This window comes from Ranitomeya variabilis, chromosome 2 (genome assembly GCF_051348905.1).
Source record: "Ranitomeya variabilis isolate aRanVar5 chromosome 2, aRanVar5.hap1, whole genome shotgun sequence".
NCBI lineage: Eukaryota > Metazoa > Chordata > Amphibia > Anura > Dendrobatidae > Ranitomeya > Ranitomeya variabilis.
Genome location: NC_135233.1, coordinates 262,971,825 through 262,987,179, shown reverse-complemented (window position 1 = coordinate 262,987,179; position 15,355 = coordinate 262,971,825). Strand labels below are relative to the sequence as shown.

The 15,355-nt window shown below is 47.6% G+C and overlaps 1 protein-coding gene across 13 annotated transcripts in view; it reads right to left on the bottom strand.

Moving 5' to 3' along the window:
• Positions 1-15,355, bottom strand: part of VAV2 (vav guanine nucleotide exchange factor 2) — an 84,978-nt gene that overhangs the window by 63,710 nt on the left and 5,913 nt on the right. The gene's annotated exons all lie outside the window — the stretch shown is intronic.

The window sequence follows — 15,355 nt, the reverse complement described above, 5'->3', positions numbered from 1 at the left end:
GGCCGGCACACAGGCTGCGACGGCCAGCAGAGGGCCGGCACACAGGCTGCGACGGCCAGCAGAGGGCCGGCACACAGGCTGCGATGGCCAGCCGAGGGCCGGCACACAGGCTGCGAAGGCCAGCAGAGGGCTGTCACGGGGGTACTGGGTAGACTACAGCTGATTACCCGAGCCCTTGCAATATCCCTCAGACTAAGGATACCTGTCTGTCCCTCTCCCAGAGTTTACACTGAAGGTGTGCATGTCTGGGCCGCCAGGCCTGACACTGACTCCTGTTTCAGTACTAAGCTGAAATCTCCACCCGCCACCCAGTGATAAAACCTCACACCAACCCCTACAGAAAGCACAGACAGGGAAAACTAAAAAATGCACCACGTCGCAGACACACAGGAAAACACTATAATGTGCACAGGGCAAAACAAATACAAATATAGGAAGGAGAAATATGACGAAGGATAATACACCACCAGATACGATATTTCCTCTCCTAGACCACCGCTCCAGACCGAGATCACCAGGCACAAGACACAAGCTATAATCGGCGACGCCCAAAGTCCAGCGCGACTATTTAAAGGCAGTGGGCGAGACCCAGCCTCCAATCCGAGTACCAGCTAGATTAACCCCGGACAACCTAGATGAAATCTAGCCGGCGCCACTGAGTGCATAGTGGACGAATGCGGAATTACCGCAGTCTGTCGGACACCCTAGTGTGAATAGCGTCCGACATGACAGTACCCCGCCTTCTACGAGGGACCCCAGGGCCCTCACGACTTATAGGACCCGGCTTGTCCGGATGGTGGCGGTGAAGCATACTGACCAGCCGGTCCGCATGAATGTCCGAGGCTGGTACCCAAGACCTCTCCTCCGGCCCATAACCACGCCAGTGTACCAGGTACTGTAATGTGCGGCGCACTACTTGAGAGTCAACCACCTTGGAGATTTCAAATTGCCATCCACCAAAACTGGAGATGGCGTCGGCATCGTGTCCACGGAACCCACCACCTTTTTTAACAACAATCTGTGGAACACGTTGTGTATCTTATAAACCGTAGGAAGCTCCAATCGGTAGGCTACTGGGTTAATGATGGCGGCGACCCTAAATGGACTAATAAACCTTGGACCTAATTTCAGGGATGGTATTTTGAGTTTGATGTTTTTTGTGGACAATCACACCCAGTCACCCACACTCAGGTCCGGACCTGGCACACGTCTGCTGTCAGCCACACGTTTGTACCTAGCTCCCACACTAAGCAAGCGCTGTTTAGCTCTCCTCCAGACAGATGACAGTTGTGCTCCTAGCTGGTCCTCCTTTGGGACACCAGCAGAGCCCCCCTGACGCAGAGTATAAAATTGAGGATGATGCCCGTAAACACAAAAGAACGGGGACTCCCCAGACGATTCCTGGCGGTGCTTCTTTATCGCAAACTCCGCCAAAGGAAGGAACTTCGACCACTCCTCCTGATTATCAGAAACAAAGCAGCGTAAATACTGCTCTAAATTCTGGTTCATACGCTCGGTCTGACCATTTGACTGAGGATGAAACGCCGAAGAATGTGACAACTTGATCCCCAGCGGTGAGCAAAATGCTTTCCACAATTTTGCCACAAACTGAGTACCTCTATCAGACACGACGTCAGACGGAACCCCGTGAAGTCTGACCACCTCCTGTACAAATACCTGAGCCAGAGTCTTAGCGTTAGGCAATGAAGGTAAGGACACAAAGTGAGACATTTTTGAGAACCGATCAACAACCACTAAGATGACCGTGTTCCCAGCTGAAGAGGGCAAATCTGTAATAAAATCCATGGAGATCTCCGTCCATGGCCTACTGGGTACCCCTAGCGTATGTAAAGTGCCAGCAGGACGGGAGCGAGGCGTCTTAACCCTAGCACACGTGGTACATGCTGACACGTACGAGACCACGTCCTGTCGGATTTTGGGCCACCAAAACCAACGCGACACCAACTCCAAGGTACCCCTAACCCCTGGATGGCCAGCCAGGACAGCATCATGATGCTCACCCAACACCTTTAGGTGAAGATGGAGCGGTACAAATGATTTGTTAATGGAAAGCTCTGGTGGTACCTCCACCTGAGCCTCGGCAATCTCAGCCTCAACCTCTGTCGTGAGGGCCGAGACCACTACACCTTTTTGGAGGATGGGTACCGGATCTTTCTGAGGCTCTCCCCCAGGAAAACACCTGGATAAAGCATCCGCTTTAGTGTTCTTAGACCCCGGTCGGTAAGTAACAAAAAAGTTAAACCGCGTGAAAAACAATGCCCAGCGAGCCTGCCTGGGGGACAGACGCTTGGCTGACTCCAGATAAAGCAGGTTTTTATGGTCGGTGATAACTGTAACATGGTGGACCGACCCCTCCAAGAAGTGTCACCATTCCTCAAAAGCCAACTCGATAGCCAACAATTCCCTGTAAAGTAGGCGCATGGACGCAACTCGCCCAAAGATGAGCCTTGTGACAGCACCGCCCCCACTCCAACCTCAGACGCATCGACTTCCACGGTAAATGGTTTCGATACGTCCGGCTGCACCAGAATGGGGGCCGAAGCAAAACTGTTCTTAAGAAATTTGAATGCGCGCACAGCAGCCTCAGGCCAGGCGGAGAAATTGGTACCCTTTTTCATCATGTCAGTAAGCGGCTTAGCACAATGGTAGAAAAATCTTTGATAAACTTCCTATAGTAGTTAGAAAACCCAAGGAACCGCTGAAGCGCTTTTAGGTTATCAGGCCGTTCCCAACTCAGCACCGCTTGCACCTTAGCGGCGTCCATTTTAAACCCTGAAGCGGACACAATATAACCCAAGAAAGGCAACTCCTGAACCGAAAATACACATTTCTGAAGTTTAGCATAGAGCTTATTCTCTCTGAGAAGCTGTAACACCTGCCTGACATGCTCTAAATGAGTATCACGGTCGCATGAATAAATGAGAATGTCATCTAAGTACACAATAACGATTTTCCCCAAAACATGCGAGAGCACATCATTTATGAAATGTTGAAACACTGCAGGCGCGTTTGTCAACCCAAATGGCATCACCAAATTTTTAAAATGACCCTCAGGAGTATTAAAAGCCGTCTTCCACTCATCACCTTGACGGACTCTTGAGGTTGTACGCCCCCCTGAGGTCAAGCTTGGAGAACCACTTAGCACCAGCCACCTGGTTGAACAAATCAGGTATAAGTGGCATAGGGTATGGATCACGAACCGTAATCTGGTTTAACTCCCAGAAATCCAGACACGGGCGTAGTCCGCCATCTTTCTTTTTAACGAAGAAGAACCCCGCTGCCACAGGCGAGGACGAAGGCCTGATGTGCCCTTTGCTCAAACTCTCAGCAATGTAGTCCTTTAAAGCTTGCCTCTCAGGACCAGAGATGTTAAACATCCTAGCTTTAGGCAATTTGGCCCCAGGTTTAAACCTGATAGTACAGTCATAGGGGCGATGTGGTGGCAACTCTGAACAACCCTTCTCTGAGAACACATCCGCGAAATCCAGCAGTGACTCAGGAATGCTAGGAGTCACGGCGGACACACATATGGCCAGGCAATTCTCCTGGCAAAATCCGCTCCACTGGATTATTTCCTGAGTTTTCCAGTCAATCACCGGATTATGAAAAGATAACCATGGAAAACCCAAAACCATTTGTGCAGGAAGATTACTGAGCACCCTACATGTAACCTGCTCGAAATGTAGTACCCCAATGTGGAGTTTCACTTCAGCCACAAACTCATTAATTTCCCCCTGTGGGAGAGGAGCAGCATTGATGGTGACCACCCGGATAGGATGAGGCAGTTTTTTGACCGTGAACCCGGCCATGCGCGCTAACTCCTCATCAATGAGATTAGTGGCCGAACCACTATCCACAAAAACAGTGATAGGCAGTTCTCTGCCAGCGACCATAACGCTGGCAGGGAGCATACATTGAGAGACCACCATGGAAGATATGCATAAACTCAGATTAGTCTCCTCCACACCCTCTGAGTTTAGTAGTTTTCCGCTGATGCGCTTTTTCTTAGGTAACAGAGGACAAGCATTTACATAATGCCCATCTTTACCACAGCAAAAACAGGCTACCTGCTTCCTGAGCGAGGGGACTCGAGGATGTGACACCCCTGCGATTTGCATAGGCTCCTTGGGCTCACCTGCAGCAACCTCACATGCACCTACGCCTTCACCCAAAGGCGGCGTCTCTTGCACCCCCTGACCCAAACGGCGATCAATGCGAACAACAAGACTCATAGCAGACTCTAGAGATGCAGGAGTCTCATACATCAGAAGGGCTTGTTTAACCCTTCTCGAAACCCCACATACAAACTGACTCCGCAGCACCGGGTCATTCCATTGTGTGTCCACCACCCAGCGGCGAAATTCAGAACAGTAATCCTCCGCCATTCGCTCCCCCTGGCAGAGAGCGCGTATTTTAGACTCTGCTAGAGCCAATCTGTCAGGATCATCATAAATGAGTCCAAGAGCAGAAAGAAAACTCTCTACTGAGTTAAATGCAGCTGAATCAGAAGGTAATTAAAACGCCCATGCTTGGGGGTCTCCGTTCAGTAATGACAAAACCAAGCCCACACGCTGAGCCTTATTACCTGAGGAAAGCGGGCGCATACGAAAATACAATTTGCAGGCTTCACGGAAAACAACAAATTTACTGCGTTCCCCAGCAAACCTCTCAGGTAAAGGGATTTTTGGCTCTGCAATTCTACCTGCAGTTTCCACTTGCACATTAGATACCACAAGACCCTGCTGCTGAACTGCCCCCTTCAATTCAGTGACCTGTAAGAACAGCACCCTCAACTGGCGGTTTATGGAAGTCATGGGATCCATGACATACAAAAAAAAAAAAATATATATATTTTTTTTTTTTCGGCCGATTATAATGTCACGGGGGTACTGGGTAGACTACAGCTGATTACCCGGGCCCCTGCAATATCCCTCAGACTAGGGATACCCTGTCTGTCCCTTTCCCAGAGTTTACACTGAAGGTGTGCATGTCTGGGCTGCCAGACCTGACCCTGACTCATGTTTCAGTACTAAGCTGAAACCTCCACCCACCACCCAGTGATAAAACCTCACACCAACCCCTACAGAAAGCACAGACAGGGAAAACTAAAAAATGCACCACGTCGCAGACACACAGGAAAACACTATAATGTGCACAGGGCAAAACAAATACAAATATAGGAAGGAGAAATATGACGAAGGATAATACACCACCAGATACTATATTTCCTCTCCTAGACCACCGCTCCAGACCGAGATCACCAGGCACAAGACACAAGCTATGATCGGTGATGCCCAAAGTTCAGCAGAACTATTTAAAGGCAGTGGGCCCAGCCTTCAATCCGAGTACCAGCTAGATTAACCCCGGACAACCTAGATGAAATCTAGCCGGTGCCACTGAGCGCATAGTGGACAAATGCGGAATTACCGCGGTCTGTCGGACGCCCTAGTGTGAATAGCGTCCGACATGACAAGGGCCGGCACACAGGCTGCGAAGGCCAGCAGAGGGCCGGCACACAGGCTGTGAAGGCCAGCAGAGGGCCGGCACACAGGCTGCGAAGGCCAGCAGAGGGCCGGCACACAGGCTGCGACGGCCAGCAGAGGGCCGGCACACAGGCTGCGACGGCCAGCAGAGGGCCGGCACACAGGCAACTGATGACCAACACTCATTGTGTACAGCACTGAGACTACAACAGCCAGCAGAGCCCGGTACTGAGACACCAACATTCAGCATGGGCTTTCATCAGTCACCATTGCCACCATCATTCCTGTGTCACTGGAACAGAAATCCCACAACATAACAGTGCGCCTGTTCCAGCCTGACACCTGTCAGGGCAGTGATATTATCACGGGGTGCAACTCATCAGTAATGTGTCAGGGTCCAGAGGTGGAGGAGCATGCTACAGGACATTAGGTGGCTGAGTGCCCGTGAGAGAGGCTATAAACCTGCCATATTGCTAATCTGGCACCTCCTAGCTATAGCTTTACCATGCACCATAAGACCTGAAGTCAGAACTAGTCAGTGCTGCACTGCTGGGAGTAGTTGTCTCCCCAGAGTTGTAACCAGCTGAGTGTCCATCTATTGGTGAGCATTTATGAGCGGTTTAGACTGCACGGGGTTAAACTTACAGGAATTGAAGATTTCCTCAAGGTCTAAAGATGAAAATGCAAATGATGGAGGAGATTCGGAGGGGTGCACATATAAGCAATGTGCGTGGCCAGCTGACCAGCGAGGGAGGGGCACGTTCCCACAGAACATGTGTTCGCCTCAGAACTGCGCTCCATGAATAATTCAGTGGATGACTAGCCGGTAACCTCAAATTATCTAATTGGAGTGGAGACGCAGGGAGCAGAACCAGTGTCAAGGGCAACAAATGCCAGGGTCCAAACACTCGGCACCAAACTGATCCCATCAGGACCGAGGACACAGGAATCTTCACATTGCAGGCGGTGGCTCGCTACAATGTGTCAGTACAGTCTGGAGAGCTGGAGAAGAGGGCAACAAAGCCTCCGCTCTGAGAGGCATCATGTTAGCACAGGTTATCACAAGGATGTTTTTATTCACTATCAGCAAGCAGAGAATATTTAAAGCCAGGCTACATGGTGACACATGGGGACAGTAAGCATGCTGCACTCCCATCAGAGCAATGGCCTTCGCCCCTTGTCAATATCCCTGGAAGCACTCAGCCTCATTAATTATTCACTGATACAAAGTGTGGAACAGGACAAAGAGCTGCCCCTCCGTGTAACAGCTGAGGATCTGCTGCAGTAGTATCCAGTCTGGACTCTGCACTGATACACTGCAGCAAGCCCTCAGCGGTCACAACAGGACTAGGCCAGGACATACTCAGCTGTAACTAATGTTTGCATTCACCTACAGGAAGCAGAGATCCTGAAAAAGATGCATTACAGAGAAACAAGTGGGAGGTTCAAAGGTCACTGAGCAGGAGTAATGTCAGAGGCACAGTGGTGGTCACATCTCACAATATCAGGCTGATTTACATACACGGAAAAGGAAAATTCCCAGAAATATGAAGCACACGATAGGAGGTCACCAAGGTCAGACAGGACCTCAAAAGGAACCAGAATGAAAAACTGACTCCCAAATGTGCCGTAGTGCGAACCAATCTCCTGTGGCTGGAATGAAAGTGCAGGTCACCGTCCTTACTACAGCCTAAGAACTACAACTCCCAGCAAAGAGTCCGGCAGACGCTGTGACCAATGAATTATTCATTCCCACCCGCACCGACTTATTATACGTGGATTACAGATCTGACAGTTTACAGCTGTTCTGCCCCGAGAGATGCTGCTGAATAAAATCTGGAGAGACAGTGGGGCTGACAGCAAACACGTGCACCAGCCACCGAGAGCCTCACTACATATAGACCTCACTGTAAGGAGCTATTCTACACAGCTGACTGTCTGCAGCTCTGGATGTGGCAGGAGGATAAGAAGGGATGGAACAGCAGAATAATGACCACAGTTCTGGGTGTGACTAGAGCACAATGCACCTATCCGCAGGGTTCTCTGCTAGCTCAGGGTGTATATGGCTCCTTTTCTGGTGCTCGTCCTCTGATATAAACAATCAAGTTAAATTATGACAAATATAAAAATCGATGTAGCTGTTCACAGGGGAGAACGACTGAGGAACATGTGGGGCACAGATACACCTAATTTTAATGGAACGCAGCTCTGGAAATCTAACTTCTGTACTCTCCTGATTTCTCATTCTCCATAGACTCGTCCTAATCACTGGAGGAGTCTCTAATCCTCCTCCTGCAGGCACAACCCCTATCATCCCTTACAGTCCACTATCCCACATTTTATAGTTACATAGGTTGAAAAAAGACCTGCAATGTTATGTGTATCGAGGAAACCATCCGGCTTTTCTTTAAAAGCTGTTTATGTCGGCCATTACTACCTCTTGTGGTCGGCATTCCACAGTCTGACTGCTCTAACCGTAAAGAACCCTTTCCTATATAGCTACTAATATCTATCCCGCAGTTGTGAGAGCAGGACAGGATATACTGTTTACATTCACTGAAAGCAAGCAGAGATGTAGAAAGCTATGCTAGAAAGTTACAAAAGTAATATTTTGGGGAAGTTAATAACATTTTCCATCTGCAAGTGGCGCTAGCAGCCGTACAGACACCCCGGCCTCCTGCTGCAGAACCAATGAAAGACATTTTTAATCTTTTTGTCCTTGAATTAATTCACAACAAAATCTGGGAAAAAATCACCGAGCGCGGAAACGTGGAGGCCTCTAATCCACTAATCTCCAGCGCCGCGCAGGGGGTGCATTAACTGCAGAGTACGAGATTAGCCCCACTGTATCCACAAGGCCTTGCTAATGAGTGGGGAGCAATGCATTATGGGAAGGACAGGATCATTATAAACCTGTTATTCTCACAGTGTGGGGGGCTGAATATAACAAGATAAACAACAAGCCCCGCTTACTGAGCTGGACAATATCTATATATGCAGACTGCAGCACAGAGGATGTCAGAAATGCAGGGTGCAGACCAAACTGTAAGACGATAACAGATACATGTTGTAAATCGGCAGATTTCCCAGCAGCACAGAGGATTTTAGGCGAGGAGTGTGCTGATTATGCCAGGCGATATACAGTTATATGAAAAAGTTTGGGCACCCCTATTAATCTTAAGCTTAATGTTTTATAAAAATTGCTTTTTTTGCAACAGCTATTTCAGTTTCATATATCTAATAACTGTTGGACACAGTAATGTTTCTGCCTTGAAATGAGGTTTATTGTACTAACAGAAAATGTGCAATCTGCATTCAAACAAAATTTGACAGGTGCATAAGTATGGGCACCCTTATTTTCTTGTTTAAAAAAACTCCTACCTACTTTTTACTGACTTACTAAAGCACTTTTTTTGGTTTTGTAACCTCATTGAGCTTTGAACTTCATAGCCAGGTGTATGCAATCATGAGAAAAGCTACTTAAAGTGGCCCCTTGCAAGTTGTTCTCCTGTTTGAATCTCCTCTGATGAGTGGCATCATGGGCTCCTCAAAACAACTGTCAAAAGATCTGAAAACAAAGATTATTCAACATAGTTGTTCAGGGGAAGGATACAAAAAGCTGTCTCAGAGATTTAACCTGTCAATTTCCACTGTGAGGAACATAGTAAGGAAATGGAAGAACACAGGTACAGTTCTTGTTAAGGCCAGAAGTGGCAGGCCAAGAAAAACATCAGAAAGGCAGAGAAGAAGAATGGTGAGATCAGTCAAGGACAATCCTCAGACCACCTCCAGAGAGCTGCAGCATCAACTTGCTGCAGATGGTGTCACTGTGCATCGGTCAACTATACAACGCACTTTGCACAAGGAGAAGCTGTATGGGAGAGTGATGCGAAAGAAGCCGTTTCTGCAAGCACGCCACAAACAGTCGGCTGAGGTATGCAAAAGCACATTTGGAGAAGCCAATTTGTTTTTGGAAGAAGGTCCTATGGACTGATTAAACCAAGATTGAGTTGTTTGGTCATACAAAAAGGCGTTATGGATGGCGGCAAAAAAACACAGTGTGCACATCGTATAGTTGACCGATGCACAGTGACACCATCTGCAGCAAGTTGATGCTGCAGCTCTCTGGAGGTGGTCTGAGGATTGTCCTTGACTGATCTCACCATTCTTCTTCTCTGCCTTTCTGATGTTTTTCTTGGCCTGCCACTTCTGACCTTAACAAGAACTGTACCTGTGTTCTTCCATTTGCTTACTATGTTCCTCACAGTGGAAATTGACAGGTTAAATCTCTGAGACAGCTTTTTGTATCCTTCCCCGGAACAACTATGTTGAATAATCTTTGTTTTCAGATCATTTGACAGTTGTTTTGAGGAGCCCATGATGCCACTCTTCAGAGGAGATTCAAACAGGAGAACAACTTGCAAGTGGCCACTTTAAGTAGCTTTTCTCATGATTGCATACACCTGGCTATGAAGTTCAAAGCTCAATGAGGATACAAAACCCCAAAAAAGTGCTTTAGTAAGTCAGTAAAAAGTAGGTAGGAGTATTTAAAACAAGAAAATGATAAGGGTGCCCATACTTATGCACATGTCAAATTTTGTTTGAATGCAGATTGCACATTTTCTGTTAGTACAATAAACCTAATTTCAAGGCAGAAACATCACTGTGTCCAACAGTTATTAGATATATGAAACTGAAATAGCTGTTGCAAAAAAAAAACCATTTTTATAAAACATTAAGCTTAAGATTAATTGGGGTGCCCAAATTTTTCATATAACTGTAGATATTTAGTGGAGCAAGAAGAGTGTCCAAAAGCACAGAGTAATTCAGGGGAGAATTGCGCTGAATTTCCGGCGGCTCTCAGTGACCTTTGTGATGCGCTTCTCACTCATCAGATCAGGAAATATGAGGAAAATCGCAGCAGAGACAAACTGTGAACTTTGCCCAGGAGATGACTGACACCAGAGGAATCTTCCCTGTAACCAGTCGAGCAGGAAAAGCTTTAAAAAAAAACAAACAAAAAAAAAAACACGAGCATGAGGCAGCGGCCTCCATGACAGGAGACCTTTACCCTGCGCCACAAAAGGTGATCTCTGTCCCTCGCAGATAGGACGCAGTGAAGTCAGGACAAGGGACGTTGCACGCATACACGACCGACATAACCTTACTCCAGAACGTCTTGATAGAAATGTGAGATTAACCCTGCTGCGGAACCATGGGGACATAAAGACCCCAGTGCTTAATAAATTGAAATATTTCTAAAACTGGTCAATCTCAGACATTGACCCTCAATGTATTTTCAAATAACATTTCTGCTTATGTTGATGATATTTTGAATTTGTTTTTCAATTTTGTTTTAAAGTTATTTTCAATATTCTGTGTTTGGGACTCTCCTAACCCCATAGTACCTTTGTCTGACTTTTTTTTTTTTTTTTTAATATTTTCTGTTTATTCACAGGTTTTGTAATATAATTGTAAATAAACAATGGCTAGTCACTTCCAAGTGACACCAGCAGTGTTACAGGACAGCGCAAATGGTGCTATGTTTGTCCTCGATCGAAGGACAAAAAGCCGAGATTTGTTTGCAATGACTGCAAGAAATTCATTTGTGAAGAACATGGCGCTATGACGTGCAGTGAATGCAAGGGCTAAATTTATTGCCAGATCATTCGTTGTCATTATGTTTTTACTAAAATCCACACAGTTGCCGTTATTGTGAATTTTTTTTTATTGAATTTGAACACTTTTAGTTATTAGTAAAGCATTTTGGTATAAATTTCAGTTTGTGTTTGATGATGACAAATAAATCACTTCAAAGTTACGTTTGATTTCATAACGGTGTTCTGAAATGATGACAGAATAAAACTTGACTATTCTGAACAGCCAACACGTTCATTTTAATGAAATATGACGATTTTGAGCCTGGGGTCATATAGACCCCATGGTAACAAAGCAGTGATTTTTTCCCATGGTTCCACAGCAGGGTTAAGCCGCCGCCATATGCAAAAAAAAGGCGATAAATCCTGAACCATTTCTACAAATGATCATCTGCCATCTTGGCACAATGTGTGAGGAGATAAGCGGCACACTGCAAGCGCTTGTCAACAGGACAGCGGTGCACGCTCCCAATAAGAAATCCCGGGAATTCCAGGCAGCTGAGAGGATATTTGGGACAAATCCGCCCGCTGATTCTCCGCTTCCTGGATGGCGGGGTTTTCGGGAAGGCCCACACAGCAGACTTGGCTGGGATCCACGTTTCCTGGCTGACTGCCCAAAGTTGCAGTCCTCAGAAGATCATTCACTGTCACCAGGCTTCCGACACCATCAGTAATGCCATGGAGCAGTGCTGGTTGCTTGGAAACAATGGCAGAGCTGCGGAAGAGGAACAGAAACATTCCTGACCCAACCGATGGGACAAAACGCATGACTAACTGCACACAGATAGGAGCCAAGATGGCCTCTGGCCACTGCTGCAGGGGCAGTAATAGTAATGATTATGGTTGTCAGCCTGCTGTCTCGCACATAGATAAGAGGACTACTGACAACTGGTGTTAAACTGGAGAAAAACTTGTGGATGATATCTGCGCCGCTGTTAAAAACTCAGTCATACAATTCTGAAATAAAGATGATGGTTTATGTTACTCAACGCGTTTTGAAGTCGCTAGGACTCCTTCAGGAGTAGCTATCCACTAATAAATATATATATATATATACATATATATATATATATATATGTACACACACAAATACATACATACACTCTCAGAAAAATAAAGAGAACACTTAAACAACAGAGTATAACTCCAAGTAAATCAAACTTACGTGAAATCAAACTGTCCACTTAGGAAGCAACACTGTTTGACAATCAATTTCACATGCAAATGGAATAGACAACAGATGGAAATTATTGGCAATCATCAAGACAAGCTCAATAAAGGAGTGGTTCTGCAGGTGGGGATCACAGACCACATCTCAGTACCAATGCTTTCTGGCTGATGTTTTGGTCACTTTTGAATGTTGGTTGTGCTTTCACACTCGTGGTAGCATAAGACGGACTCTACAACCCACCTGGCGCTACCAGGAGACAGGCCAGTACACCAGGAGACGTGGAGAGGGCTGTAGGAGGGCGACAACCCAGCAGTAGGACCGTTACCTTAGCCTTTGTGCAAGGAGGAACAGGAGGAGCACTGCCAGAGCACTGCAAAATGACCTCCAGGAGGCCACAAATGTGCATGTGTCTGCACAAACGGTTAGAAACCGACTCCATGAGGATGTCTGAGTGCCAGACATCCACAGATGGGGGTTGTGCTCACAGCCCAACACCGTGCAGGATGCTTGGCATTTGCCACAGAACACCAGGACTGGCAAATTCACCACTGGCGCCCTGTGCTCTTCACAGATGAAAGCAGGATCACACTGACCACATGTAACATACGTAACAGAGTCTGGAGACACCGTGGAGAGTGATCTGCTGCCTGCAACATCCTTCAGCATAACCAGTTTGGCAGTTGGCCAGTAATGGTGTGGGATGGCATTTCTTTGGCGGGCCGCACAGCCCTCCATGTGCTCGTCAGAGGCAGCCTGACCGCCAGTAGGTACCGAGATGAGATCCTCAGACCCCTTGTGAGACCATATGCTGGTGCGGTTGGCCCTGGGTTCCTCCTAATGCAGGACAATGCCAGATCTTATGTGGCTGGAGTGTGTCAGCAGTTCCTGCAAGATGAAGGCATTGAAGCTATGGACTAGCCCGCCCGTTCCCCAGACCTGAATCCGACTGAACACATCTGGGACATCATGTGTCGCACCATCCAACAATGTCACGTTGCACCACAGACTGTCCAGGAGTTGGCGGATTGCTTTAGTCCAGGTCTGGGAGGAGATCCCTCAGGAAACCATCTGCTGCCTCATCAAGAGCATGCCCAGGCGTTGTAGGGAGGTCATACAGGCACGTGGAGGCCACACACACTACTGAGCATCATTTCCTTGTGTTGAGGCATTTCCACTGAAGTTGGATCAGCCTGTAACTTCATTTTCTACTTTGATTTTGGTGTCAAGGAAAGCAGCAGATACCGTCCCTGGTGAATATTGATAATCGTTCATACCGCAGACGCCATGTTGTTGGATTTGAGTCACTCAACTTCCGCGTTGGTAACTTTGGATCATGAGCTTCAACAGCAGCGTAAAGTGGTGACCAATATCAACCAATCACTGCACAGCTTTCGCTTTACCTCAGCAGTTCCATGGTGATTGGTTGCTATGAGTAACCGGGCAGTTCTTGTTAACTGATTTTTTTTACATGCAGGGAGTTGTAGATTTTACTATCGTATTCTCCAGCCTTGAGCACCTCATACTGGTGAGTATAGAGCACATGGCTCTCCCCTCAGGGTGATCGTTCACAGATGTGATATTTCCCCCTGCATGCACTAATCTCTGGTTCAGCAGTAGGACAACTCCATTTTGTAAATTTTGATGCTATATCGGTGTACAACCACTGGAGAGGTTGAGGGAAGCTGGGGGACAATATCACGTTCACCACATTGATATCACCAGCTTTACCAGACTGAAGGCCACAGATCTTTGTCCTCAGAAGCGTCATTCAGTGGTCAGAGAAAGCTGGAGAGGATCCTGGTTGCATTAACGAGGCGGCCATTGTATGAAAACACCACCAAACACAGCCGTCAGCCCACAAGCCATGAAACACCGTTGCACAATGGAGTCATTGCATCCTGCAAATGTGTAACAGGATACAAGGATAGCGCCGTTCTTCACATCATGGCACAGGTACTGAGAGGGTGACTGTATGATGGGCAAGTACTATGGGGACATATGAGGGGCAGGTACGGGGGGGGGGGTTGAGATACAATGGGGCAACTGTATGAGGAAGCAACTGCATGAAGGTTTGGTACTGGGGGAGGAAATACAATGGGGCGATTGTACGAGGATCGGGTACTAGGGAAGACATACAATGGAGCGACTGTAGGAGGGTCAGGTACTGAGAGGGCGACTGTAATAGGACCGGGTATGGGGAAGACATACAATGGAGCGACTGTAGGAGGGTCAGGTACTGAGAGGGTGACTGTACGAGGCCTGGGTACTGGGGAAGACATACAATGGAGCGACTGGAGGAGGATCAGGTACTGAGAGGGCGACTGTAATAGGACCGGGTATGGGGAAGACATACAATGGAGTGACTGTAGGAGGGTCAGGTACTGAGAGGGCAACTGTAATAGGACCGGGTATGGGGAAGACATACAATGGAGTGGCTGTAGGAGGGTCAGGTACTGAGAGGGCGACACTAATAGGACCGGGTATGGGGAAGACATACAATGAAGTGACTGTAGGAGGGTCAGGTACTGAGAGGGCGACTGTAAGAGGACCGGGTATGGGGAAGACATACAATGGAGCGACTGTATGAGGGTCAGGTACTGAGAGGGCGACTGTACAAGGACCGGATACTGGGGAAGACATACAATGGAGCGACTGGAGGAGGGTCACATACTGAGAGGGTGACTGCACGAGGACCGGGTACTGGGGAAGACATACAATAGAGCGACTGGAGGAGGATCACATACTGAGAGGGTGACTGTACGAGGACCGGGTACTGGGGAAGACATACAATGGAGTGACTGTAGGAAAGTCAGGTACTGAGAGGGCGACTGTAATAGGACCGGGTATGGGGAAGACATACAATGGAGCGACTGTAGGAGGGTCAGGTACTGAGAGGGCGACTGTAATAGGACCGGGTATGCGGAAGACATACAATGGAGTGACTGGAGGAGGGTCAGGTACTAAGAGGGCAACTGTACAAGGACCGGATACTGGGGAAGACATACAATGGAGCGACTGGAGGA